The 27,233-nt window shown below is 38.6% G+C and overlaps 1 protein-coding gene across 3 annotated transcripts in view; it reads left to right on the top strand.

The window, feature by feature from the left end:
- Tmem117 (transmembrane protein 117) overlaps positions 1 to 27,233 on the top strand; it is a 376,216-nt gene that overhangs the window by 244,697 nt on the left and 104,286 nt on the right. The window lies entirely within an intron of this gene.

Genomic DNA, 27,233 nt, shown 5'->3' on the forward strand with positions numbered 1-27,233 from the left:
GAAATCATTTCATTCACTCATGCACTTAATTCTGCTTTGTCTCATTCCTTTAAAAATTGGAGTTGGATGCGATTTTCTTCAGACATCTAGACTTTTATTGAGAGAGGCAATTGTGTAACATTAAAATCTTTCTCTAAGTTATTTGTGAATTAAGTTCTACTTGCGTATTTTTATCACATATACACTTAGAAGTTTTGCTAGTACAGTGAGGAGCAGATGGAGTTAGGTTTTTAATTCAGCAAAGACAAAAACAAACAAAAATCCCCAAAGTGACGAATTGCAGTTTTTAATCACTGAAACATGATATATGAAAGTGACCCTTTCCTGGATGTCTGTGGATAATGGCTGTGATCCTGTCTGCTCAGGAGGCTGAGACCTGAGAACTGGGCTTCAAAACCAGCCTGGGCAGACAAATCTGTAAGGTTCTTATCTCCAGTTAATCAGTAAAAATGTCAGAGCTGAAGGGTGGCTCAATGATAAAGGACCCCTGGAGAGAAAAAGCCAAGCAAGAGCGCAAAGCCCTGAGTTCAAGCCCCAGAACTGGCACAAACACTAAAAAGTGTCCCTTGTATGTGTGTGTACATATGTATACGTGCATATAGACATACATGCTCAGTGTCACATTAATTTATACATAGTAATAGCTTTTATTATGACTTGTACCCAAACATGTAAGGTACTTTGATCCTATTTTCTCCTCTATTATTATTTATTAGCTCCCCCTTTTCTCTGTCTTTCCTTCCCCGTCACCTTCCTCTTTTACATTCATGATTTGGTTGTTTTGCTCAGAAGGTTGTGATTTTGCTCTGAGGAGGATATGCTGACAAGGAACCTCTTTGTGCATCCCATGTCTCACTGGCATTGCTTCTTTGCATAGATTCTTTCTCTGTGTCAGTGCCATCATGTGATAAATAGCATATGTACCCGGCACTTTGGTTCTCCCAGATAGGTGAGAAGTTACGTTCAGAAATACTCAGTACTGCTTTTAATTGTGAAAGCTTGTCCTGGAAAATCCTAGCCTATTCACTTGCCTTGTTTGTTTTTTGGTTTGAGTTTGTGCCTGTTCTGGGACCTGAACTCAGGGCCTGGGTGCTGTGTCTCTTAGCTTTTTTGCTCAAGGCTGGAGCCACACCTCCACTTTCAGCTTCTCTCTGGTTAATGAGAGAAAAACCTCATGGATTTTGCTGTCCAGGTTGGCTTCAAATGTCCATATTTGGGTCTCAGCCTCCTGAGGAGCTAGAATTACAGATGCGAGTCCCCAGTTTCACTTACCTTTTGAAATGAAAGAAAAACCTGATTACTCTAAAACTTGTTTCTTTTTTATGTGAAAATTTTGCAAAATAACATTCTTTGTGTGAATAAACACTCTTATTACCTTTTGTGCTTTAGCCCTGTCATTAAATGCTGCCCAAGATATATGACATTTTGAACTCAATTCTTAGCAGGTAAACAAAAGCAGATTTTTCAGTAATGTGAAAATGAATTTGACTTTTGCAGATTTTGTCTGGACCTTGTCTCTGTGAATCTAGTGTGGCTTTCTTTGTTTTCTTTTTAATTTCTTTTCTGAACTCAAGGCCTGGGATCTGTCCCTGAATGGTTTTGTTCAAGTCTAGCACTCTACCATGCAAACCACTCTTCCACTTTTACATGGACTTTTCCATCCAGGCTGGGTTTGAACCAGTCTTTAGCTTTCAGCCTCATGAGTAGCTAGGATTATAGGTGTGAGCCACCAGTGCCTGGCTAAATATGACCTATTTTATGGTGTTCCTTACCTTAAAAATAGTATGTTTATATATACAATATACACATATACATGTTTATACATATATATACATATACATACATAGATACACATAAACACACATATAAGTACAATATGGAGCAAATATTTACTGATGGACTATTTTGCTCTAGGCACTGGGTTAAGGACTTGACATTCTATATATTTACTTAGTTAATCTGGACAGCCTTTTGAGGTTGGTGCTATTATTTTAGGCATAGATCTCCAAGACCATTAACCACAAGAAGAGAATAGTTCTTTGAGAATAAAAGATACATTAATGTGCAAATATTCAAAGTATTATCTCGATTTCTTCTTTGGCTTATTGTGTTATGTAAGCCAGTTCTAAGAATCCCCCTGCTCCAAGGATTCTTTACAGGTTTGGAAAGAGCTAGACTTTAATATCAAAAGGGTTTAGAGATCACTTCCATTGTCTATGTCCATATACAGAGTTTTGTATTGGTTAATGTATTGTCACAGTCAGTTCATTGCTGAGTCAAGGTTAAGTTTTTGCCAACGTGAGCCATGTGTACAAAATCTGAAGGTTCCTCTGAGCACTATTAGTTCTTGCTAATCACAGTGGCTGTTGGAGAAGAGAGAAATGCATGCTAGTTTTTTTCCTGAAGTATCTTCATGGATTTCCTTTACTCCTTAGCCCTCAGACCCCTATATTATCAAATTCCTTTATGCAAGTAGGTTTATTTTTGCTGTGTGTCACAACAAACATCCAATGAGTAATCATAATTTCAGTGTTTCAAAAGTAATCATTGAACTGGGCACTGGTGGCTCCTACTTATGATTTGTGTGTGTGTGTGTGTGTGTGTGTGTGTGTGTGTGTGTGTGTGTGTGTGTGTGTGTGTATGCATGTGTGCATGCCAGTCTTTAGGCTTAAACTCAAGGTCTGAGCACTGTCACTTAGCCATTTCACTTGAAATGTAGTGGCCCTCCACTACTTGAGCAATACTTCCACTTTAAGTGTGTGTCTGTGTGTGTGCGCGCGCACGTGCACGTGTGTGTGCATGCACACGGATGCACGCCAGTTAGGGGGCTTGAACTTAAGGCCTGGATGTTGTCCTTGAGCATTGATGCTCAAGTTTAACATTCTAGCACTTGAGCCACACCTTCACTTCCAGCCTTTTTGTTTTTTCTGGTTAATTGGAAATAAGAGACTTGTGGGTTTTTCTGCCCTTCAGAGTTTGAACTGGGATCCTAAGATCTCAACTTCCTTGTGTAGCTGAAACAATACCATGATTTTAAAAGATAAAGTGATTTTAAAAAGAGAAAATGCTTATCTAAGAAGTTAAATTGCAGAAGTTAGTGAAAAGTAATCTCTTTCTTTTTGTTTCTACTTTTCAAATAGAAAAGATTTAGCAAATATATAGGTCATTTGTTTTCATTTTCATCTCTGGAAATAAAAGTGTGCAAATCATTGGCAAAGTTTAAAATTAAATAAAAGAGAATAGTTACTGAATATATACCATCCACTGGAAAAATCAGTGTGTTCTTTCAATGATGCTCTAGTTAGGAAAGCGATTTGTGGGGGAAAGAATCTGAGCTGGAGAAGGAGTGTTGCAGAGAAAATCTTTTATGAGTTGCAGGCTGATTGCATCCAGCAGTTTGAACAGCACTGTAGCTTGCACAAGGAGCAATATGTTCTAGCAGATTTATCTCCTGCTTCTATGTAGCTGCTGTAAACTCAGGATGCCTGGCAGAAATGATATCATTTGCAAGTGAGTAGCTTCCATGACCTCAACTCTTAGTGAAAGGCATCTTCTCCATAAAGCCATTGGTAATTGTACAAAGATGAGGTTGCTGGGGCATTTAGGTTTTCATACTGGAGATGAGACTGAATTATGACAGTATTTGAAAATATAGCAATAGAGCAATTTCCCCAGACCTTTTGGTAATTAAAGAGAATAAATATCTTAAGACTCTAAATCCTTTGTAGCTGCCTTACATGCTTCTAACTAGGACCATTTTTATGGATTGGGTCTGATGTAAAAGAATAGACCCCAAAAAACAAATATTATGATATATGGTATTCACATTTGCCTTCTGGCTTCCTGTTTTATTTTACTCACCTGAGTTGCAATTGAAATGTTTTAGTGGGAAGTAGCCTGTATGATACTTCCAAAACTCTTATTTTTTTTCCAAATAAGGAGGGACTCTTAGCTGTGATTTGCAAAACAGAAGAAACCAGATGCAAGAGAGAATTCTTTTCTCTTTCTCTCTCTCCCTCTCTCTCTCTCCCTCTCTCTGTCTCTGTCTCTGTCTCTGTCTCTCTCTCTCTCTCTCTCTCTCTCTCTCTCTCTCTCTCTCTCTCTCTCTCTCTCTCTCTCTCTCTCTCTCTCTCTCTCTCTCTCTCTCTCTCTCTCTTTCTGCTGGTATTGGGGCTTGAACTCAGGTCTCTTACTCTTGCCTTGCTTTTTTCACTCAAGGCTACTACTGCTCTACCACTTGAGCCATACCTCTACTTACTTTTTTTTGTTTTTCATTTTTCTGGTATTTGGAGATAAGAGTCTCATGGATTTCTGTCTGGGCTGGCTTTGAACCTTGATCCTCAGATCTCAGCCTCCTGAAAAGGTAGGACCAAACAAAGATTTGAGCCACCACAAGTGGTAGAGTGCTAGCCTTGAGCTGAAGAGTTGAGGGACAGTGCCCAGGTCGAGAGTTCAGGCCCCACGACCAGACCCCCCCGCCAAAAAAAAGATTTGAGCCACCAATACCAGGGAATTCCACTCACCTGTTTCTTGTGATTATGTGATTAGTTTTGACCAAAGAAAATGTGGCATGTCCATATAGAAGCATTTAATATTCACGGGGCAACACTGGTGGCATTGTAGAAACCTGAAACTAGCTGAGGAGGATATGGAATAAACTAAACATTCCTAACAACTCAGAGGGCATACCTTGTGCGCATGCATTAAAATCCTGAGATTCAGGGATTGTTTAATACTGTAACATAACCTCACCCATCTTGAAGCATGCAGACACCCAGCTCCAGTAATGGCATTCTTCTTTAACAGAAAACTGCTTTTGGTGCTTTATGGGTTGGGCAGCAAATGGCAAGGAAACTAATAATAGAGATTATCCAGCAGGCTTTCCAGGCAGGATGGTGGCAGTGCATCTGGTTAAAAACTGTGGTCTGTGTTACTTAGAAAATCCAAGTAACTGGAAGGAAAAATTGTAGCAGTGTGTTGTCACAAATATCCATGAGTAAGTATGATTGTCCACTTTCATTCTATTCAGACATCAAGAGAGTCATCTTTTATTTTGTCTATTATTTTGAAGGAGTGTCTTGTATTTAAAAATATAAGGACTTTTCATAGCACTAAAATGATTTGGGAGAACATCTTTTAGTCCTTCTGAAATTTTTATTTATTTACTTTGTACATATGTATGTGTGTGTTTGCATATGTGTATGGATGTATGAATTGATTTAGTAATTTAATTTCTTTATGGTGCTGAGGTTTGAACTCAATGCTTTGCTTCATGCATGCTAGGAAAATGCCCTGCCACAGAGCTATGTACCTTATTATCTGTCTTGATCATCTTCATTTTCTTCTTTTATTTTTGCCAACTTTGGCCTTGAACTCAGTCTTAACTGAAAATCAAATGTAGCTTCTGCTATTGTTTACATTGAGTATCACAGTTGTTAGAAACAAGAAGAAAAGGATTTGGTAAGGAAGGGAAAAAAGAAGACACAGAAACACACACATACACACACACACAAACAGAGACAGAGAGACAGAAAGAGAAAGCAAGACAGAGAGATAGAAACAGAAAGAGAGCAGAGGGATAAAAACCAAAAAGCATGTGTTGGAGTAAGTCTAAGTTGTAATAAGTGTAAGTGAACTAAGGCAGGAATTGATAGCAGCCATATATTTTTATTAATGTGTCATAACAAATAACAATTAAATGCTGAATACAATGTACAATTGTAGTCTGGAGCATAGCCTCTGAGCGAGCCACCTGCTGGCTTTCAGTCTTGCACTCATTACTACTTATTGTGTGCTGGTTATGTGATCTTGTTATTCCTCATTGTTGCCATCATTGAGCTCTGTCCAGGGTGCTGAAAACACAATTTTGAAAGATAAAATAAGAATGAAGAGCCTGTAATTTTCAGTAGAGTGAAAAATGCAAGGTGAGAATAAAAGAGACAACAGGAGTGAGCGTGGTGATGGGATGCAGTGGTAAAGGAGCTCCAGGTATGATTTTTTTAAAGGAGCTAGAATTGAAATTCCATCCTGAGTGAGCTGGAGACAGGCAAAGGGAGATGCAATGATTGGTTAGTGAAGGGAGGTGCTGTAATTGGTTAGTAAGAGAGATGCGGTGATTGGTTAGTGAAGGGAGATGTGGTGATTGGTTAGTGAGAGGAGATGCAGTGATTGGTTAGGAGTGGGAAGAGGAACAAATCAAGGAGTGTTTGGGCAGGAGCAACTCAGTAGGCGATTACTGTATTCTCAGAGAGAGGAGATACTACTGGAGAAACAGTCTTAACTGAAGGATAATGAGTCCAGTCTTACACATTGAGCTGTTTATAGAAATAACCCACAAACTTATTTTTATGTAATGCTAGCTGCTCTAGTCAATAAAAGCCAAGTGGGTGAATCCTGAGTTCAAACCCCAGTACTGGCACACACACACACACACACACACACACACACACACACACACACACACAAAGTTTAAACAAATTCATTATAGTGAAAATATACCTCTTTACTTATTTCCACCTTTCACATTATTTGAACGCAAGAATAACATTTTACTGGACATGTTTGCAGGACTTAGCACAGTGCCTGACACCTAGTAAACATTACATAAAGCCTTTAAAAATTTTAAAAATTGTTATTATGAAGCTGATGTACAGAGGGGTTGCAGTTACATGAGTCAGGTAAAGAGTACACTTCTTTTTGGACAATGTCTCCTTCCCTTATTCTCTCACCATTTTTCCCTCCAGTTCCCATCCACAAATTGTATGGTTCCTTTTCATTACATACATTCTTGTCAAGTTAATTACTCTGGTGAAGACGTCCAAATCTACTCTAGTCGATACCTACTATAGTCTACAATTTATTTCACATGCAAGACTTCATTGAAAATAGTGAAAGAATAAGTATTTTAACGTTGTCATTCGTATGGGACGAGTTAGAAAGTGTATTTAATTTCCATGTTCCTAAAAATGCAGAAATATTTCCATTCCATATTTGAAAAACCATTCTTGACTTAAATAATGGGATTTACTTATAATTAGCAAGTTTATTAGAACACTAAAATGTTTATCACTGTGCTGGCATGTTACCTCATTGCTGAAAATTTGTGTCCTACAGATTTTTTTTCTTCATTTCCTGAATGTTGTAGTGAACTTAAAGGGAAAGAAATTAAATAAATGTGTCTTAAATTGCATAAATAGTACTCTACCTCTAGGCCTTCATTTCCATTGAAAAAGCCTGAAACGGCAATATTAAGTTCAACAACAATCCCTGGATTTATGAATTTTTGAAAGAAAGCAGACTTTAATAAAGGTTTGGAGAGAGTGCCATTTTTTCTCCACGTCACAGCAGCAATTGGGCAATATAGCTATCCCTCTTTAATTTTAAGTTTGCTGGCTGAATAAAGTACTCCTCTGACAATTGAGACCTAAGCCGTACTTCTTACTACATTTCTAAGGTATGGGTGATGTTTTCAAAGGTCCCTGAATTCACATGTCACAGTATCAATGCACACATTTAGAATACAAGCCATAAATTGTAGAAGAGAGAAAGCAATATTCAACTAAATTTAACAGCTTGATCCCTTTCAACAGTGTAGGAAATAGCTTCCCACCTTTTTATTCAAATTCCCACCAACTTTATTAGACTAGTGTATGTCTGAGTCAAGCAGAAAAGGTCAGATAAGGCGAGGTTAGGGAAATGAACCCTAAGATATGTATTCAAATGTTTTTTTTTCTCTCATGTGATTGTTTCTAACACATTTATAAGATGATTTCTTTGTTGCTTTGTATGTCCCTCCCCCACAGTATGACCCCTGCTTACACTGTATTTAATGTCGGTATAAAAATACCAGTTCTTGCACTAGCAAATCTCCATAGATTACTAAAGCTTGACCTGTGTGTGTGTGTGTGTGTGTGTGTGTGTGTGTGTGTGTGTGTGTGTGTGTGTGTGTGTGTGTGTGTGTACTGTTTGAAGAGAATACCTTAGTGCCTTAGATTCTAACTTCTTTTTTCTCTCATAGCTGGCTCTCTACTACTTGAGCCACATCTCCATCTCAGGTTTTTCTGCTGATTGATAGGAGATGAGTCCCACCAATATTTCTGACTGGGCTGACTTTGAACAGCGATCCTCATCTCTTATCTCTCATATGACTGTGTAGCTAGGATTACAAGTATGAGCCAGTGAGCCAAAGTAGGATATTTTCACTCTTGCTAGTTATTTGCACCTTTCAGTGGTCCTTCATGGAATCCTTTAAGGTATTTATTATTTTGCAAATACTTACAGAGAAACCATTAACACAAGTGTCTCATTGACGAAAATGCTACTCCAGAATGTTTTTTTTCCTGGCATGGTAATCCACCTTTAACAAATGTTTAGTCTTGTAGGCATTGGTCAACATGTGCCTGCTAAATGAAGATTTCCTGTTAGAGGATGGTTATCTGAGAAAGGCTGTCATTCAGTGTTTAGATCATCTGGATCATTGTCATCAGCTTCTTGCAGATTGACAGGGAGAGCAACAAAGTCTTAGCATCATTACAGTACAGCTGGTTGCTTAGTGCCTGGGGGTCACTATGGTTCAGATCTGGTTCTGAGGTTGGTAATCCATAAACTCTACTTTGTGCTACATTAGTCAGGATGGGAAATTTACAACAGACTGGTTTTCAAATCAAGATTTTTAGGGGCAGATACTCTCATGTCCTCAATAGAAAAGCTCATTTACCATGATCAAGTACAAATGAATCAGCGTTTGCTTTTTGATCTTGGATCAAAACTAAGGAATATATTGTATATGCCAGGTGCTGGTGGCTCATACCTGTAATTCTAGATACTCAGGAGGCTGAGATCTGAAGATCACAGCCAGGCAGCCCAGGCAGGAAAGTTCATGAGACTCTTATCTTCAATGAACCAGCAAAGGGATGGAAGTGGAGCTGTGGCTTAGGGGATAGAGTGCTAGCTTTGGGCAAAAAAGCTAAGAGCCAAATTCAAGCTGCTGTACCAGCCCTCCCTTGAAAAATGATTCTATTGAAAACAAATAAATGAAAGTTTATATACCATTACCACACAGACTTTATCTTTGGGAAATAAGAATGGCTCAACATGGGATTGCAGAACATTAACATTAACAGAATAGAGTTAACAACACACGGTGATCTCAATAGTTGTAAAAAAAATAATCTGACAGAATTCAACGCATTTTTGTTTAAAAAGAATCTCTTGACAAACTGTATAAAAGGCATACATGTTACATAATATATTTCATATATATTATGAATAAATATATAACTATGTGTATATATGAATATATATATATATATATATATATATATATATATATATATATATAAACTCCACATCCAATTCCATAATTGACAGCAAATGGCTGCCATTTTCTTCTAAACAAGGCAAGGATGCTGACTTGTTTACTTCTGCTCAACATAAGTCTTGGCAGTCCACACATAACTAAGCAAGAAAAGGAAGCAAGCATTGTTACGTTTAATGACAGACATTCAACTTTCAGTTGGATGTTTATACATACATCAGACATATTACCTATCAGTTTGGACTTCTCTAGGATTTATCCTGGGCCTCGGCGCTGTCTCTGAGATGATGATGATGACGATGACGATGATGGTGATGATGATGATGATGATGATGATGATGATGATGATGATGATGGCGATGATGATGATGATGATGATGATGATGATTGTTTTATCACTGGGGTCTTGAACTCATGCCTCTTTGCTTGCTAGGCAAGTGCTCTAACACTTGTTCTATACCTCCAGTCCCTACGTGAGATTTTTTTGGTCAAGGCTGGCACTCTACCACTTGAGTCACAGCTCTGCTTATGGCTTTTTGGCGATAAGAATCTCACAGACTTTTCTGCCTGGACTGGTTTCGAACAGCTCCCAATACTTCCCTACCTCTCTACAAGGTATTTGTGTCATTATCAGCTTTATTTTAATGAGCAAAACCTGTGGCTTTTTGCGGGGGGGGGGGGGGGAGGGTAGGCACAGTTATTGAACAGTAATGCTGCGATCTGAGAGCAGGTGGGCTAATTTCAAAGCCTGCAAAATAAGGAACAGATTAGCTTCATTAAACACATTTAATTATAATTAGTCGTATTTTTAACATATGCATTTACTATGACCTCTTCTTTCTCCTTGAAAGTAGATTTGAATTAACTAAAAAAAAAAAACTAAAAATCCAAGAAGCCTTCGAGTTTGTCTGCGTATGGTCTAAAATCCTTGTATTATTGACATGTAAACTGTCAATAACTTAAGGTGACTTGCCCAAGGTCACAAAATGAATCTCTGGGTGGCAGTAAATACTCAGAAGCACTGAATTCTGCTGTAATAGGCTTTTCATTGTACTGCCTTTCTTCTCTGCATTCTTTTTGTTTTGTTCTTGCTTTAAAAAATCTTGACAAAATTCAAGTGGAAAGAATTTAATAATGACTAGATATGTTGAGGTAACAGTTCTTGTGAGATAATACTAACCATTCTGTGATCTTTAATTTAAATTGTATACTATTTTCTCTCAAATATGTACAATGTGTCATTAAATATGTTGTTAAACCACTGTGTAGTCCCAGAAATGTCATGTAAGTTCCTATATATACAGATATATTTGAATATACATTATATATTTGTATGTATATGTAAAGATATATATTTGTATACATATTTTATATATAACAATATGCATTTGAATATATCTATCTGTATCTGTCAATATATATGTTGTACATATATGTATATAGAGAGAGATATATGAACATGTGTATAGTGATCTATATGTGTGCATGTATATTCACAATGGAACTCATCCATCAGGAAGTATAATATTATGTAATGTTAGATCACTTGCAGGGAAGTAGAAAAACCTGGAAAAATTATGTTATGTGAAGTAAGTCAGGCTCAGAGGGCCAAACAGCATTATGTTTCTCATGTGTGGATGTTAGATCTACAGTATAAACATATATGGGAATGCACATAGGGATGTATGCATATATGCATAAATAAATTGACTACTGTATACACAAGGGAGGATTAACTTACAGGTTAACCAAACGAATATCAGGAGGAGTAAACATATATTTCTTGAGGAGGGTGGAAGTCAAGGCATGGGAGGACAGATGAGTGGAGAGCGGAAGGGTGAGAGAATGCAGTCAACATGTCCAGTGTACATATGTGAAAATGTAAGCAGGTGACTTAAGGGAGGGGTGGGGTTGGGAGAGATGGAGGAGAAGGATGGAAGGGGTGATATAGATAAAGATGCACTGTGCTCATAAATTGACATGTGGAATTGAAACCCCTTTGCACAACTACTTACAGATAATAGAAAAGTATACAAAAAAGAGAGAAGGTATTCCAGTGTTCTTAGATATGCATGCTTTATTTGTACATGTCATGAGGAAGAACCATGAAATGCTGCATTTTCTCTGTATTCTCATGCATCTTCACAGAGCCATAATTTGGACTGGGGAAAAGAACCAAGATTGCATGTGGAGGGAAAATCCTTCTCTCTCAATTGGAGACAATCTAGAGAGCCCACTCTACTGTCAAGTTTCCCTTCACCCTCTACAATACAGCTGGCTAGGATTCTCTTGTGAAAGAGCACAGAGTAACACAGTACTTAATGTAATGAAATTTGACGATCACAGAGAGGAAGTGACAGGCCAAAAAACTGCCACGAAACCACATTATAACGTCCTTGGCATACATTGGAATTACCCTAGTTGCGTTGCAAAAAATAGCATCATGATAGAGTTTCTGGAATAAAAAGAACAGAGCATTGCCAAGGTTGAAACTCTCAAAGGCAATTCACTATGATTTTTTTCCTCTATGAATAAATGAGCTGACTTTTTTTTTACTTTTAGTATAACATACACATATATAATAATATAATCTTTCACTGAGTTCTAATTTTATACCTACATTATATGAAGGTACTCATCATTTGCTTCTACTAAAGTATCTCTCTCTCTCTCTCTCTCTCTCTCTCTCTCTCTGTGTGTGTGTGTGTGTGTGTGTGTGTGTGTGTGTGTGTGTGTGTTTCAGACAAATCTGAAAATCTTTTACTACCAATTAACCAGCAAATTGCTGGAAATGGAGGTATGACTCAAATAATGAAGCTCCAACCTTAAGCTAAGCAAAAACACAAGTCTCAAGTGGTAGAGTACTGGCCTTTAGCAAAAGAAGCTCAGGGTCAGTATCCAGGCGCTGAATTAAAGTCCCAGGACTGGCAAAAAAAATGCAGTCATGCTATTCAGTATACACGATGTAGAAAATGAACTAACTATGCAACTTGTGGGAAAGGAAGAGGGGTGAAAATTGGGGAAAAGCAAAGGAAGGAAGGGGTGACATTCTTCCCCCCAAAATAGAATGTACTCACTACCTCACTTATGAAATGGTAACCTCTCTATATAACACCTTAGTAATAGAAATAAAATTATTTCTTTTAAAATGTGACAGATATATGAGCAAAGCTCATATCATGACATGGAGATAAGATCAACAAGTCAAGAAGGGTAACCTCAGAAGAAAATAACTCTGCCATTATTTAAATCTTGGATTTGTAGCTTCTAGAATTAAGATTAAAATAGATTTCTGTTGTGCAAAGAAGCTTTTTAGTATTTAGTATATTGCTATGGTAGCCCTAGTAAGCTAATAGTGGTAGATAAAAAATACAATAAAACTTGTACCAATTAACTTTAACTCCTAAGCAATTAATATTGTTTTTTCAAATAAAGAGCCAAATAATATAAAACATCTTCATGCCATAGATTTTTACAAAGGCAATTTCTAGAGTTTCATTACACTCCTGCCTAATCATCTACTTATTCTGTATTTGTGTTACAGAGTCACAGCAATAAGTATGATTTGCAGAAATATGACCTCAGGGCCTTTATTATTTTCTGTCATGAAAGGGAAGATTGAATCATGTTTAGTCTACTACACTTTGGAAAGCAGGGAACAGACCATTAGACTTGTAGATATATATGTAAGTGAGAATAAAATAGGTTTAGGGGTTGGCTATAAGTTTCGTTTACTCAAAGAATGCTTTTAACCTCATCATGTGTTAAGGCTGAACACTTACTTAAAAGGAATACACATACTTTTACATGCAAGCAATAATACCATTTGACTCATAATTTCAAGGAAGCATCAACTCACCAGGCTTTGATCATGGGCTAGGACACTCTTTCTTCTTTTCTTTTCCTTTTCTTCTTTTCTTCTTATTTTATTTCATGCTGACATGCTATTAAGATGGCATCTCATTGGGCACTAGTGGCTCACACCTGTAATCCTAGTTACTGCAGAGGCTGAGATCTGAGGATCATGGTTTGAAGCCAGGTTGGGCAGGAAATTCTATGGAGTCTCTTATCTCCAATTACACAGCAAAAAGCCAGAAGTGTAACTGTGGCTCAAGTGGTAGAGTGCTAGCCTTGAGCTAAAAAACTAAGGGACAGCATCCAGGAACTGAGTTCAAGCCCTACTACCTGCACACACAATAATGATGATGATGATGAGGAGGAGGAGGAGGAGGAGGAGGAGGAGGAGGATAATGATGATGAGGATGATGATGAGGATGATAAAGTAAACCAAACCTCAAGCCCTGAGTTTATGAGCCAGTAGGGCCCCAGCACCATGAATTCCCATTGGCTATGGGGTAGTCACATATCCTGATGTACCTGCTATACTGCAACTCTGCTCCTGGGGTCCAGGTGAACAGACCAGGCTATAGGAACACGCTCACACATAGCTCATGTGCATCACTCAGCCATTTTGAAGCAAAACTCACGTCTAGATTTTTCTCCCCTTCCTTTCTCCCAATGGCTCACTTTTCTAGAAAACATTCCTGGGAGGATTTCCTTCACATGTATCTCTTTGTTTGGTAAAACTGTCCATAATATGCAATTCCATGCTATAAAGTATCCATTCAGGGCAGTAACTAATCTGTAACACTTAACAAGTGCTAGCTTTAAAGAAAAATTTCTGGCAGATTACATATGCATGGTTTTGGGGGAAATATTAGGTTTGTGTGTGTGTGTGTGTGTGTATGTGTGTGTGTTTGTGTGTGCCCACACACATGTGTGCCAGTATTGAGGGCTTGAGCACTGTTCCGTATTCCTTAGCTTTTTCACTCAAAGCTGGTACTCTGCCACTTGACCCCCACCATCACATCTAGTTTGTTGGTGACTAATTGGAGATAAGTGTCTCATGGCTTTTTTTTTTTTTTGCTCAGGCTGGCCTTGAACCATAATCCTCAGATCTTACCCTCCTAAGCAGCTAGAATTGCAGGCATGAGCTACCTGCACCTGATTTTAAAATGTTACTGTTATTCCCATACTTGCAATATGAACTCACACTCGCCACAACAAATCAGTGGAAATATTTGCTTGTAAAACAACACAAACCAAATATATGGTATCGTTACACAGTCTTCCTCTGTTTATTTCTGTGAGCTACTTACCTGCCCCCAGTCATGTTTGTGATAGATGTGGATGTAAGCTAATGGCAAGCTTGCCCATTAGTTGCCCCAAAGCCCACTACAAACCTCATTTCATCATCTGATTCCTGTAGGGAGACCCCAGTATAACTCAATCAACATGCTTTTATTCCAATTCTTCCTTTCCTATTTGGATGTCATTTACTTCTTTTTTTTTTTTGTCGGTCGTGGGGCTTGAACTCTGGGCCTGGGCGCTGTCCCTCAGCTCTTCAGCTCAAGGCACGCGCTCTACCACTTGAGCTACAGCGCCACTTCCGGTTTTCTGGTGGTTTATTGGAGATAGGAGTCTCACGGTCTTTCCTGCCCGGGCTGGCTTTGAACCGCGATACTCAGATCTCAGCCTCCTGAGTAGCTAGGATTACAGGCATGAGCCACCAGCGCCCGGCTTCATTTACTTCTTTATATTTCCTTATTTATGGAAAATAACTTAAGCAGCAACTAAGGAAGCATTTCTGAGAGCTCTATTTAGTAGATAACAGACTTGAAAAAAGAATATTTTCAAAAGATGTTACAATAATTGATAGCCAATTAATTAATAGCATCATAAAACAGAACTCCATCTAAGATTAGTTTACATTTTTAGAAGTGTCCATTCAAAATAAATATGTAACATAGACCACAAGTACAGCATTCATGAAATTTCATGTTTGTGCAGATGAATACAAAAGTGTTATTTATATACATGAGTTTAGACTTCTCACCTAATCAAAATGAGGACCCAGGTTGATCACAATCTATATAAGTAAAAAAAGATTGAGTAAATGTTAGAATTATGTGATCAGTTTCTCAACATGAGTTAAAAATGATGAGTATTCCTTATGTATCTCTTGTCTTCATGAACTATGTATAAATATCTGAGTTTTTATTTTGCAAGTAAGGCAATGAATACGTGAACATTTTAGGTCTGTTTGTAAAACATCTTTAGAAACATTTAGCTATCTCTCTCAAGTAGAACTGTCAAGAAATGATATTCTGAGCTTTAGGTTTCTATGTTAGAATTCAAGAAAATTGTATGTTTGCTTACAATAAATATGTTCACTACAAAACCTGGCTGTTGCCAGAATAAGGTATTATGTCTATCAGTGTTTATTTGCTCTTTAAATAAAGATATTTTTTAATTGTAAAAACTTCTTTAAGTGTTTAGCTTGCTACACACAATGTTTTCAAAAAGCCAGTGAGACATTTAGTATCATCCTTTAAGTGTGCCATCCTTCCCTACTACATGGAATTTAAGTGACATCAATATAGTTTGAACATTTTTTTTTGAAAACACACTTTTTCTTTTAACCTATACACAAACTCAATTAGTGTTCAGTCAGTAAGTAGAAGGCATTTCCACAGTCAATCATTTGGGGTTACGGAGGAGACACCCTGAAAGCTCACTAATGGAATGGAAGCAATGCTGGAACTTCTACAAGCAGTAACGGCCTCAAAGGAGCAATTAAATATGTATGAAGAATGTTTGCTGAGAAGTTCAAATGCATCAACCTGGGGTTTATGTTTTGGGTTTAATGTATTCAGCACCTTCCAGTGAACTGATGCCTGGTGGCTTAAAAACATTTTGGGGCCTTGTGTCTGTTACATCCTTTATAGAGCTCTGACTGACAGACACTGTACATCTATGCTCTGTGTGTGTGTGTGTGTGTGTGTGTGTGTGTGTGTGTGTGTGTGTGTGTGTGTGTGTGTGTGTGTGTGTTTGTTGGTACTAGCATTTGAACACAGGTCCTGGAAGCCGTCTCTCAGCTTTTTTTTTGCTCAAGGATGGCACTCTGGGTGGTTAATTGGAGATAAGAGGCTCTCCAATTTGTCTGCCCCACTTCTGGCATTTTGCTGGTCAGTTGGCCCAGCCCAGGCTGGTTTTTGAATCGTGATCCTTGGATCTCAGCCTGCTGAGTAGGTTATAATACGGTTCCCAGTGGTTTTGTAAAAATCATCTCAAAAAAATATAGGCAGAGGAGGGGGAATGGGAGTTTGGGATTAGTATTCAGCAACAGAACCTCATTAATAAGTCTGGCAATATTAAGTGTATGTCAGTCAATCTTCAGCCCATTTAATAGCAAGTATCAGCATTAGCTCAGCTGCCATTTCTGCTCATACTACTGCTATTTAGGCCTTGCAATTACTACTCACTTGTGTTATTGCTCTAATACATATTTCAGATCATTGCTTTTCTCTGTCACAGAAAAGAAATCTGTAAGTTAGCGACTAGCTTCACTTTACATCATTAGTGAGTAATGAAACTATTATAATATTACTGATTAAATCAACTGTGAAAGATTTTTGGTCAAAAGCAACAAGATGAGAAGGTGGTATTTTCTTATAGAGTCTACATCCTTTTTTAAAATAGCAAAAAGTAAAAATATTGAATGTAGAGAAGTACTGGAGGTTGTTATTTCTTTTTCTGGGGATTATATTACATTCATTTTGTATTCCACTAACATATTCTGTCTCTGTCTCCCCCTCTCTGTCTCTCTTTTGTGCCGGTAGTGAGGTTTGACTCTCTCTCTCTCCCCCCCCCTCTCTTTCACCAGTGGTGAGGCTTGAACTCTGGGCCTGGATGCTGTCCATTAGCTTTTTCACTCAAGGCTAGTACTCTACCACTTGATCCACATCTCCACTTCAGTTTTTTTCCAGATTAAGTAGAGATAAGAGTCTTACTTACCTTACTTGCCTGCACTGGCTTTGAACTATGATCCTCAGATCTCAAACTCCTGAGTAGCTAGGAATATAAGTGTGAGCCACTGGTACCAAGCTCTAATAATCTTTCACTGGTGAAGCTTACTCACATCTTACTTTAAGGTGAAGTCTGCAGGAAGTAGAATTAGCAAGCAACTAGAATGCATAGCATGGACAAACAAGTCCACCTATTATCAGGGCTCTCAAGGATATTCTTGTTCTGTGCCATGTCCCTACATTTCTCCATTGCTTCACTCCATCCTAGGAGGGACATAAGGTGACTTGTGAATGAATGAATGACATCTCCGACAGACGTCCTACAAAGCCAAAGCATTCATCTCTGAAATAAATTTACAGCATTATTAAAAGAAAAGGCTAGCAGAGCACCGGTGGCTTCCATCAATAATCCTAGCCACACGAGAGGCTGAGATCTGAGAATTGTGGTTCAAAGTAAACCGGGGCAAGAGAGTCCATGCGACTCTTATCTCCAATTAATCACCAAAAAGCTGGAGTAGGGCTGTGGCTCAAGTGGTAGAGTGCTAGCCTTGAGCAAAAAAATCTCAAGGACAGCACCCAGGCTCTGAGTTCAAGCACCAGAATGGGCCAAAAAAAAAAGAAAAAAAAAGAAAAAGTTAAGGCATTATCATAATTTCACTGTAGCTATAATGAAAATAGGTCTTCTCAAATAAAAACCTGAAGTCTCAGAGAGACATTTAAAAAGTGGTTACTGACAAGACTGTCATGGCCTATTTATGAGCTGTAAAAGATCAATGCTTTCAACGCCTGCTTCAGGACACTGGCATTTCAGGTCTCCAAGGCCCTCTGTTGAATGGTTTTCTTCTACTCAGGGAGTCATGGGGTGGTTGTAAGATGATAAGTTTAGCTCCCTTGAGAGCCCATACTTAATCATCTGTGGTACCCACATGAGTCCAAGTGGCATTTCACCACTTCCTAGATTACCCAGGATACATTTTACAGCTTATTCTTTTATGGGTAAAGTAGATATTAAAAGCTAAGCACTGAATTAATTTATAGCCCAGGCCTCAGAATAATTAGAGACACCAAATCATCTTACTAGCTAGCATTGAATTGGCAGCAGTCTGCAATAGTTTTAGCCAATGCTGCTGTATACATTCAGTAGTGAAAGATTATTTCAAATCCTTTGCTTCTAGAAAGTCAAACACAAACTTCAGAGACCAACTAGTAGGTAACAAACTCAAAAATATCCAGCATTAGCTTCTTCTTTATAATGGAGGAAAGATATTACTGGGAGTAAATTCAGGACTAAACCCCAGAAATAGCTTCTTATTTATTTGCTGGTCTTGGGGTTTAAACTTAAGACTAGGCACTATCTCTGAACTTTTTTTTATCTCAAGGTTAGGGTTCTACCATATGAGCCACAGTTCTACTTTTGGCTCTCTCTCTCTCTCTCTCTCTCTCTCTCTGTACGTGTGTGTGTGTGTGTGTGTGTGTGTGTGTGTGTGTGCGTGTGATTAATTGGAGATAAGAGTCTCATGGACTTAACTTCCCATGCTGGCTTCAAACTGCAGTCCTCAGATCTCAGCCTCCTGAGGGGCTAGGATTATAGTCATGAGCCACTGGCACCCAGGTAAAAATAGCTTTTTAAAAATAGGGATTATATTGGATCACTGTCTTGAGTCATTGTTCTCCGAGTGCTAATTCTCTGCTTAGAGATGACCCACCCCAACTTCACTGGAGGCCTCCAGTCTCATTAATAATAAAAATTAACAAGTACCAACATGAAGGCATTGTAGCTTAATATTCAATGTGCTTATAGTATCAAGTGCTTCCTTTATTTTGGACCTTTATTATCTGTTGATATACCTATATTTCATGAACCCATGATCTATGAAGGAAAGGAGAGAGGAAGACAGGCAGGCAGGCAGAAAGGAAAGAAGGAAGGAAGGAAGGGGGGGAGGGAGGAAGAGAGGGAGGGGGGAGGGAGGAAGGAAGGAGTGAGTAAGGAAGTTGATTTTGGACTATGGCTTTAGATGGTTAAAAATCCAACATTACTTTCCTATTTCTTATGTAATCACCTACTAAAAACACAGAAAAAAAGAATAAACAAATGAGAATTTACAAATTTTGTTAACCAATGTTAATAAATAAGATGAATATGCATAGGATGAAGGACATAGGATAGCCCATTGAAACAATGATACTCACAAGACACTATGTTGGAAATGAACTTTACAACTTGGGAAGGTGGAGGAGGGAAGGGATAGTAGGAGAAAACAGAGGGGGTAACAATGCTTAACAAGAAATGTACTCATTACCTTACTCATGTAACTGCAACCCCTCTGTACAGCATCTTTACAATAAAATAACATTTTAAAAATTATTGCAGCACAGGCTTAAGAATCAAAAGGTAGGACAAATCATGCTTACATTTTATTACCATCTTTGGAAGGAATGGTCAGAATGTTCCTCTTACAGTGTGACCTGTTATGAGTATATACCTATACAAAACTATTCATACACATAAATGTATATGGATACTACATAGGTACACCTATAACCAAAGAAAGATTTACATACAACTTATATATACATAAACATTTTATATTGGGATACAGAGCATGTAAAATAATGCACAAATTTTAAGAGGAACAGGACTCTTGTGCATTTTTAAAAATTGCATTCCTGCATTTCTGGCCTGCTGAGGATTGAACCTAATGCCTTCATGCATGCTAGGCAGGTACTCTGCCACTGAGCTACACACCAGCCTACATTTCTGCATTTTAAAAATTGTGTTCCCATTGGTCAGATATGCTTACTATATTGTATGTGGACCCAAAATGTCATATTCTAACCTTTTAAGTAGGAGGAAGAGAAGAAATTTGCAATAATAACACAGTTCAATAATGCTAAATTCCATTTTGGGCTTCACCTCATTATTTATGATTTGATCAGAATCACAAGATGAAATTACTCTCATAAATAATACATGTGTACTTCATGTGAATTTTGATGTGGATTTATATAATGTAGAATTTTACTGCCTTGGATTTTCTACCCCAAATTATAAATGGTGGTAATATCATGCATTAGAATTCAGGGTGATGTCAAAATCGTCCTGAAGAATTTATAAATATGATTAGAAGGAATTGTGTAATACAAGCACTTTTTACTTGTTTTCTCTTTCTGTGAATAACATTTGATATAATTAAAAGGCACTTTAAAAATTCAGTGCATTCAAACATCATCATTTTTTTTAAAAACTTTTTCTTATATTATAAAGGTGATGTACAGAGGGGGTACAGTTACAAAAGTCAGGTAAAGAGCACATTTGTTTTTGGACAGTGTCACCATCATCATTTTTTCCCAAATATATTTTTATTGTAAAAATACTGTACAGAGGGGTTACATTTACATGAGTAAGGTAATGAGTACATTTCCTATCAAACATTGTTATCTCCTCCTTTGTTTTTTCCCTACCAACCTCCCCAACTCCTCCCCCCCACCCAAATTGTAAAGTTTTTTTTTCAACATAGTGTCTTGTACATCTCATTGTTCCAATGAGATGTTTCAGCATTTTGTTATTTCCCTTCCCCTCCCCAAATCAGAAAAATGTATACACACACCACACACACACACACACACACACACACACACACAAGGTGCAGTGCACGGGAATCAAATACAGTCAAAACAGGGATTATACCCTGGGGGAAGACCCTATGAAAGAAACAACCAAAACAAAACCATGGTACATTATAAATACATTAAAAACTACAGCAAGAAGGATAAAAACCTCTTGTGTCCCTATCTTGGGGTTCATATCGCTCAGAATCATACCATTATTATTTTTAAATGCTCAATTGTTTCCATGTATTATTGACTGAATCTGTCTTAGTAGGTGAGGATAGCTTGTATTTTGTGACTTGGTGACTATTTTATACATAGAGCCCTCATTCTGCCATCACTGCCTTCTCCCTCTTGTCCTTGACAAATGACCTTCATCCCTGCTAGGTAACCTTCCCTCACATAAAGGAAGAAGTCATTTATGCAGTATTGTTTCTATACCAATGCTAATGTTACTTCCTTGAGTCCTCCAATAGGGTCCCCAAAGAGACCTTATTAATCAGGAAAAGAAAAGAGATTGTAAGAAAGGACATAGACATAGAAGAATATTCTTTTCATGGTGACTGAGATGCAGTCCTGGTGCTCCTTGTCCAATATCACATAATTGAGCTGAGCCTAGCTCATCTGCACACCTATCCCTTGCTAACCCTTCCTTCTTGTTGCCATGGTGACCCACATCCTATACAAAGATGTCTGCTCTCATTTCGTGATTGTCTTTCCTCTTCTGTTGTCTTGGCTCCAGATCCCCACGAATGGTGGGATCCTGCCTGTCATATTCTAAACTGCTGGTTAAGGTTGTGTCACCAAAGGATTTATAAGCTTAGAAGGATAATTGTTATTTGTATATGATTTCAAGTTTCTCCTTACATAAAACCTTTTCTCCTGTATTGATAGCTGAACAAACTACCTTACAGATTTCATTATTAAATACTTTCTTGGGCATTCTAGGACCACGCCAGCTGCTCTGAATTCAGTCTCACTTGATACTCCTATCTCTGGCTCTCTATCCTCAAAGGAAACATATTGTGCATGAAATGTTTATTGCCTATTTTCTTTGCAGAACATCAAAATGTACAATATGCAGTAGAGCTGGGTGCCAGTGACTCAGGCCTGTAATCCTAGCTACTTAGGGAGGCTGAGATCTGAGGATCGCGGTTCAAAGTCAACTCCAGCACAAAGTCTGTGAGACTCTTAATGCCAATTAACCACCATAAAAAAATCTCAGAGTAGATTTGTGGCTCAAGTGGTAGAACATTAGCCTTGAGCAAAAAAGCTCAGGGACACTGTCCAGGCCTTGAGTTCCAGCTCCAGCACTGACACAAAAATAAAAATAGGCATTAGAGGATGTTCATTCATGAGAAAAAATGTTTTTTTCTGTTTAAATTATATATATATATATGTATATAAATATATATATATATGTGTGTGTGTGTGTGTGTGTGTGTGTGTGTGTGTGTGTGTATGTTTGTTTGAGTTGATCCAGAATTCTTTCACACACAATCTTTCTGAACTCATCATAGTAAGGTAATTGAGTTAAACTTCACAGTCTTCTTTAGAATAATTTGAATCTAATAACTTTAAAATGAACAGCTTGGGAGAACCTGTAGATTACTGGAATTTCCTGCCTTTTGAGAAGGATTATACATAGGAATTTACCCTGTTTCATGAAAGAGACTTAATTACTTTTGTCCTTAAGACCTCCGGAGAGGGCACAGTGAAAAGTGAACAAAAGAAGCTTATTTACATTATTTACACCAGAAAGGGGTCCTGGGTTAAATACCCAGAACCCAGAGCAGCCTCGACCACCAAACCTCCAAGCCTCCAACAGGCAGCCCTAATCCCCTGTCCTTTATTAGTTGGTCTGCAAACCAATTAGTCCATCTGCAAACTTCCAAACCTCAAAGCTCCAAAGCTCCAAACCTCCAAAGGGGAAGTCTTTTCCCTGTCTTCCCTTCCTCCTCCTCTGCAGGCCTCTCCACTCTCCACAGGCCTGCCCTGCTCTGCTCCGGACGGCGCCTCTCCACAGGCCTCTCTCGAGGAAGGCCCCAAATGGCCTCTCCAGGCTTCCCTGCCCTCCACAGGCCTACCCTGCTCCAGTAGACTTTCCCCTCCTGCCTTCTCTCCCTCTCCACTCCTACAGCTCTCCCTGTGGCTCTCCCTTCCTCCCTCAGGACTGTTTTCCCTTAACCTTCTCCCTGCCTGGGAGCGTGCAGCCTATATATATATATATATATATATATATATATATATATATATATATATATATATACCCAAGATTCATGCTCCTCCCCCAAGATGCCCCCTCTGCAATCCCAACAAGCAGCTCTCCCAGTGGGGCTCAACGCCCCACCCCCTCCAGTAGCATGCCTTGCCCCCTTTCAGCGGCATGCCCCGCCCCTTTCGGCGGCATGGCACGCCCCTCCAGTGGCACTGCCAGGTGGGGGTGGTGACTTACTCAGTCTGTGGCTTTCCTCTTAATGCCCCGCCCCCTCCAGCTGGCCGGACCATAGGGCCACACTAACTATTGGGGACCCATGGGTTATTACACTCAGAGGAATTTTTACTCCTTGACTTGGCTTTGAATTCGATTCTACAGGAACCAAAAATAATACACTTACTTTAACAATTTCTCTGTGAACATAAAATTTGATGCTAGACACTGCCAGGCCTTCCAAAGCTTAAAAGAACCTCCTTCTATGATGTCTTTACATGTTTGTGTTTATGTGTATTCTTTTGTTTCGGCATGAATTCTTGTTACCTGTGGCAATTGCTACCTGTACTACATGAATACAGGCAGTCTTACTGCACATTGGCCATTTTTTTTGTTTCAGGAGTTAGAATATTTGTAGCTCATATGGCTGATTGTGATGTTTCCTCCACTTAATACAAAAAAAAGTATCTTTTCCTTTCCCTTTGTAGCATATGGTATAGATTCCGGGGACATATTTCATAACATGAAAGCATCAGCAGAGAAAAGGAGATTGGAGTGTTTCGACATTTCTTTTATTTAAACTTTTACAGGAGAATAAAATCAACCTTGTTAGATGAAATAATCTATATTTATTCAAACTCATCTGAAGAAACATTGGAGATGGGTTCAAAACATCTGTAATTATGCTTTTATCTTGGGAAGCTATTCACAATTCAATAGTCAGTGTTTTGTGTGAGATTTGGCAGTGGGGAAGATAGATTTCCTTCAGAATCACCTATACAATTTGGACAATGAGTACAGATGTGTGTTTGTGGCTCTGCCCAGAGCCTTCTGGAATACTGAGATGGTTATTGATAAGTTCAACTCACTCAACCAGATGCCGCATGGATCTACATCTTTTAATGCAGGAGCCTCTACCTCTCTGTGGTTACTGGGCCTCTGAAGTGTGTGTGTGTCTCATAAGTGCAGAAAGGGTTAAACAAGTTCACATTCAGGAATTCATCAAAAAAGTAAAATGTCAAATTTACAACATACTGATTACATATTATAGTGATAATAGTTTAGATATATTGGATTAAAGTGTAATTAGAATTCATGTTTTTCTTTGAGCGCCTACCTGTGTGTGTGTGTGTGTGTGCATGCATTCACATGCATTCCTGCACACACATACACACACACACACTTGTGGTTTATGCCTGTGTGGTAGTACTGGGGTTTGAAATCAGTGTCTGACTCTTTTTTTGGGGGGGGGTTCGGTCGTGGGGCCTGAACTCTGGGCCTGGGCAATGTCCCTCAGCTCTTCAGCTCAAGGCTAGTGCTCTACCACTTGAGCCACAGCGCCACTTCCGGCTTTTTTCTTTTTGCTTATGTGGTGCTGAGGAATCGAACCCAGGGCCTCTGGCATGCAAGGCAAGTGCTCTACCACTGAGCCACCTTCCCAGCCCCAGTGTCTGACTCTTGCTCAGCTTTTTTTTTTTTCTTTCTCAAGGCTAATGCTCTATCACTTAAGCTATACTCCACTTTGGGTTTTTTTAATAGTTAATTGAAAATAAGAATCTCACAGACTTTGCTACTCAGATTGGCTTCGAACCAAAATTCTCAGTCTCCTGAGTATCTATGATCACAAATGTGAGCCACCACTGTCTGACTAGCTCATCTTGATCAAAGTCTTTCTTTCTATTATTTTCCCTGTTAGGAGTGCAACTCGATAGCCATTGTTTCCTCCCTGTGCCATTTTTCTTTCATTGTCTGAAGACATTCCAGAAAATCTATTTATGACACCGATTTCTTTCTAGGAGTCTTTAAAGCCTCCTAATTATTTTATTTATTCATTTATTGATTTTTGGTGCCAAGTACTGGGGCTTGAACTCAGGGCCTGGGTACTATCCCTTAGCCTTTTTGCTCAAGGCTGAGACTCTACCATTTGTGCTAAAACTCCACTTCTGACTTTTTGGTGATTAATTGTTGGAGATAAGAGTCTCACAGACTTTCCTGCCTAAGCTGGCTTCAAACTGGAATCTTCAGAACTCAGCCTCTTGGATAGGTAGAATTATACACATAAATTATTGGCACCCACTAAGCCTGTTGATCTGTAAATTTGAGATTATGACCAGGATGATTGTTAGTAACAGGTACATAAGACTTCTCAGCCTAAGATACAGTGCAATTAGTGGCCAAAAGGGAACCCTACTGCATTGTTGGTGGGAGTGTAAACTTGTTCAACCACTTTGGAAAGCAGTATGGAGGTTCCTCAAAAGACTACACATAGAGCTCTCCTATGACCCAGCAAACCCACTTTTGAGCATTTACCCAAACAATGAGAAACAAGGCCATACTAAAGCTACCAGCACAACTAGGTTTATCGCAGCATTAGTTACCCATAGCTAAGATATGGAACCAACCCAGATGCCCCTCAGTAGCTGAATGAGGCAAGAAAATGTGAGATATATGTAGATATAGATATAGATATAATAGAATACTATGCTTCCATCAGAAAGAATCACACCACCCCATTTGTTAGGAAATGGAAAGAGTTGGAAAAAAATATATTAAGTGAAGTAAGCCAGGCCCAAAGAAACATAGGTCCCATGGTTTCCCTTATTTGCAATAACTAGTATATGTCTGGGACAAGCAGAAAAGGTCAAAAGTTATGTGCATATGACCAGATAGGATAATGCTAAGAGAAATGAACCCCAAGATATGACACAAAAGGTTTTATCTTTGTTGCTGTTGTTTTTAATGCACTTATAATATACTATGTGATTTATTTTGTTTCTTTTGTATGTTCTTCCCCCGTGGTATAACCCCTGTTGTCACTGTATTTGATTCCAGTGCCCCGTATCTTCTGTATACATTTTTCTAATTTGGGAAGGGGAAGGGAAATAACAAAATGTTGAAACAAGGATACAGGTTGGCCCATTGTAACCATGAGATGTACAAGACACTATGTTGACAACGAACTTTACAACTTGGGTGGGGGAGGGAGGAGTTGGGGAGGTGGGGAGGGAAGAGATGGTAGGGGAAAAACAAAGGAGGAGGTAACAATGCTGGAGAGGAAATGTACTCATTAGCTTACTCATGTAACTGTAACCCCTCTGCACAGTATCTTTACAATAAAATATATATATTAAAAAAGATACAGTGCAATTAGCAATACAACTAAAGATGTTCTGTAAGGAATGATAATCATGACATTCACTGAAGTGAAGCTTATCTCTAAATATTTCTACACACACTATTGCAGTGTTAATAGCAACCACATAAAAAATAAGATTACCAGTTTAAAATTGAATTCATTTATTTGAGGCAGGCAAAAAAGGCTTTTGGAATGAAATGTTACTAAATATTCATTATTAAATTGCTTGTAGGTCGACCCATATTTAACGCTGCTAATTTCTCTGATCAATTGAAGCTTATAGCACATAAATTGATGGAATTTTTTTTTGTTAAGTGACAAAGCAGATATAAACAGAGATAAAGTAGATCACTGGGGGAAATGATAGGCTTTGAGTAGGTAGCTTATTGTTAGAAACCGGTAGTTATTTCTTTAAAAGAAATAAGCAAATGCAGCAGAAGTTTTGAGGAAGTTTATGATGTCTGAGGCCATTTATCACACAGGGTGCCTTCTTTTCCAGCAGTCTGGGGGATCTTCCTTATTGCTCCCAGGATGAGGAAGGAACAGAGGGAGTAAAGGGTCTCTTCATGGAACATGGCTCTTGGGTTTGCTGCTCTTCCATTGAGAAGTGCTGCCTTCGCCACCAAGTTCCACAGGTGTCTGTAGGTCAGAGAAAAACACAGACACAGGCCTCATTAGCAACCTATAGCCACTGAGTGCATACAGGTCATTCCCTGAACTTGTGCCTTGCAGATCCCATTGTCCTTTTCCTCATTTGCCTTTGGGTCAGGTAGGCCCCATATTTTCCCTCAGATCCTGTGCCAGGGAGAAAGTTACATGAGTGGAGGCTCATTGCATCTAAGATGAGAAGGAGAGTGACTTCAAATGAAATTG

Source organism: Dipodomys merriami, unplaced genomic scaffold, assembly GCF_024711535.1.
Source record: "Dipodomys merriami isolate MVZ:Mamm:240054 unplaced genomic scaffold, mDipMer1.0.p SCAF_10, whole genome shotgun sequence".
In the NCBI taxonomy this organism is placed as follows: Eukaryota; Metazoa; Chordata; class Mammalia; order Rodentia; family Heteromyidae; genus Dipodomys; species Dipodomys merriami.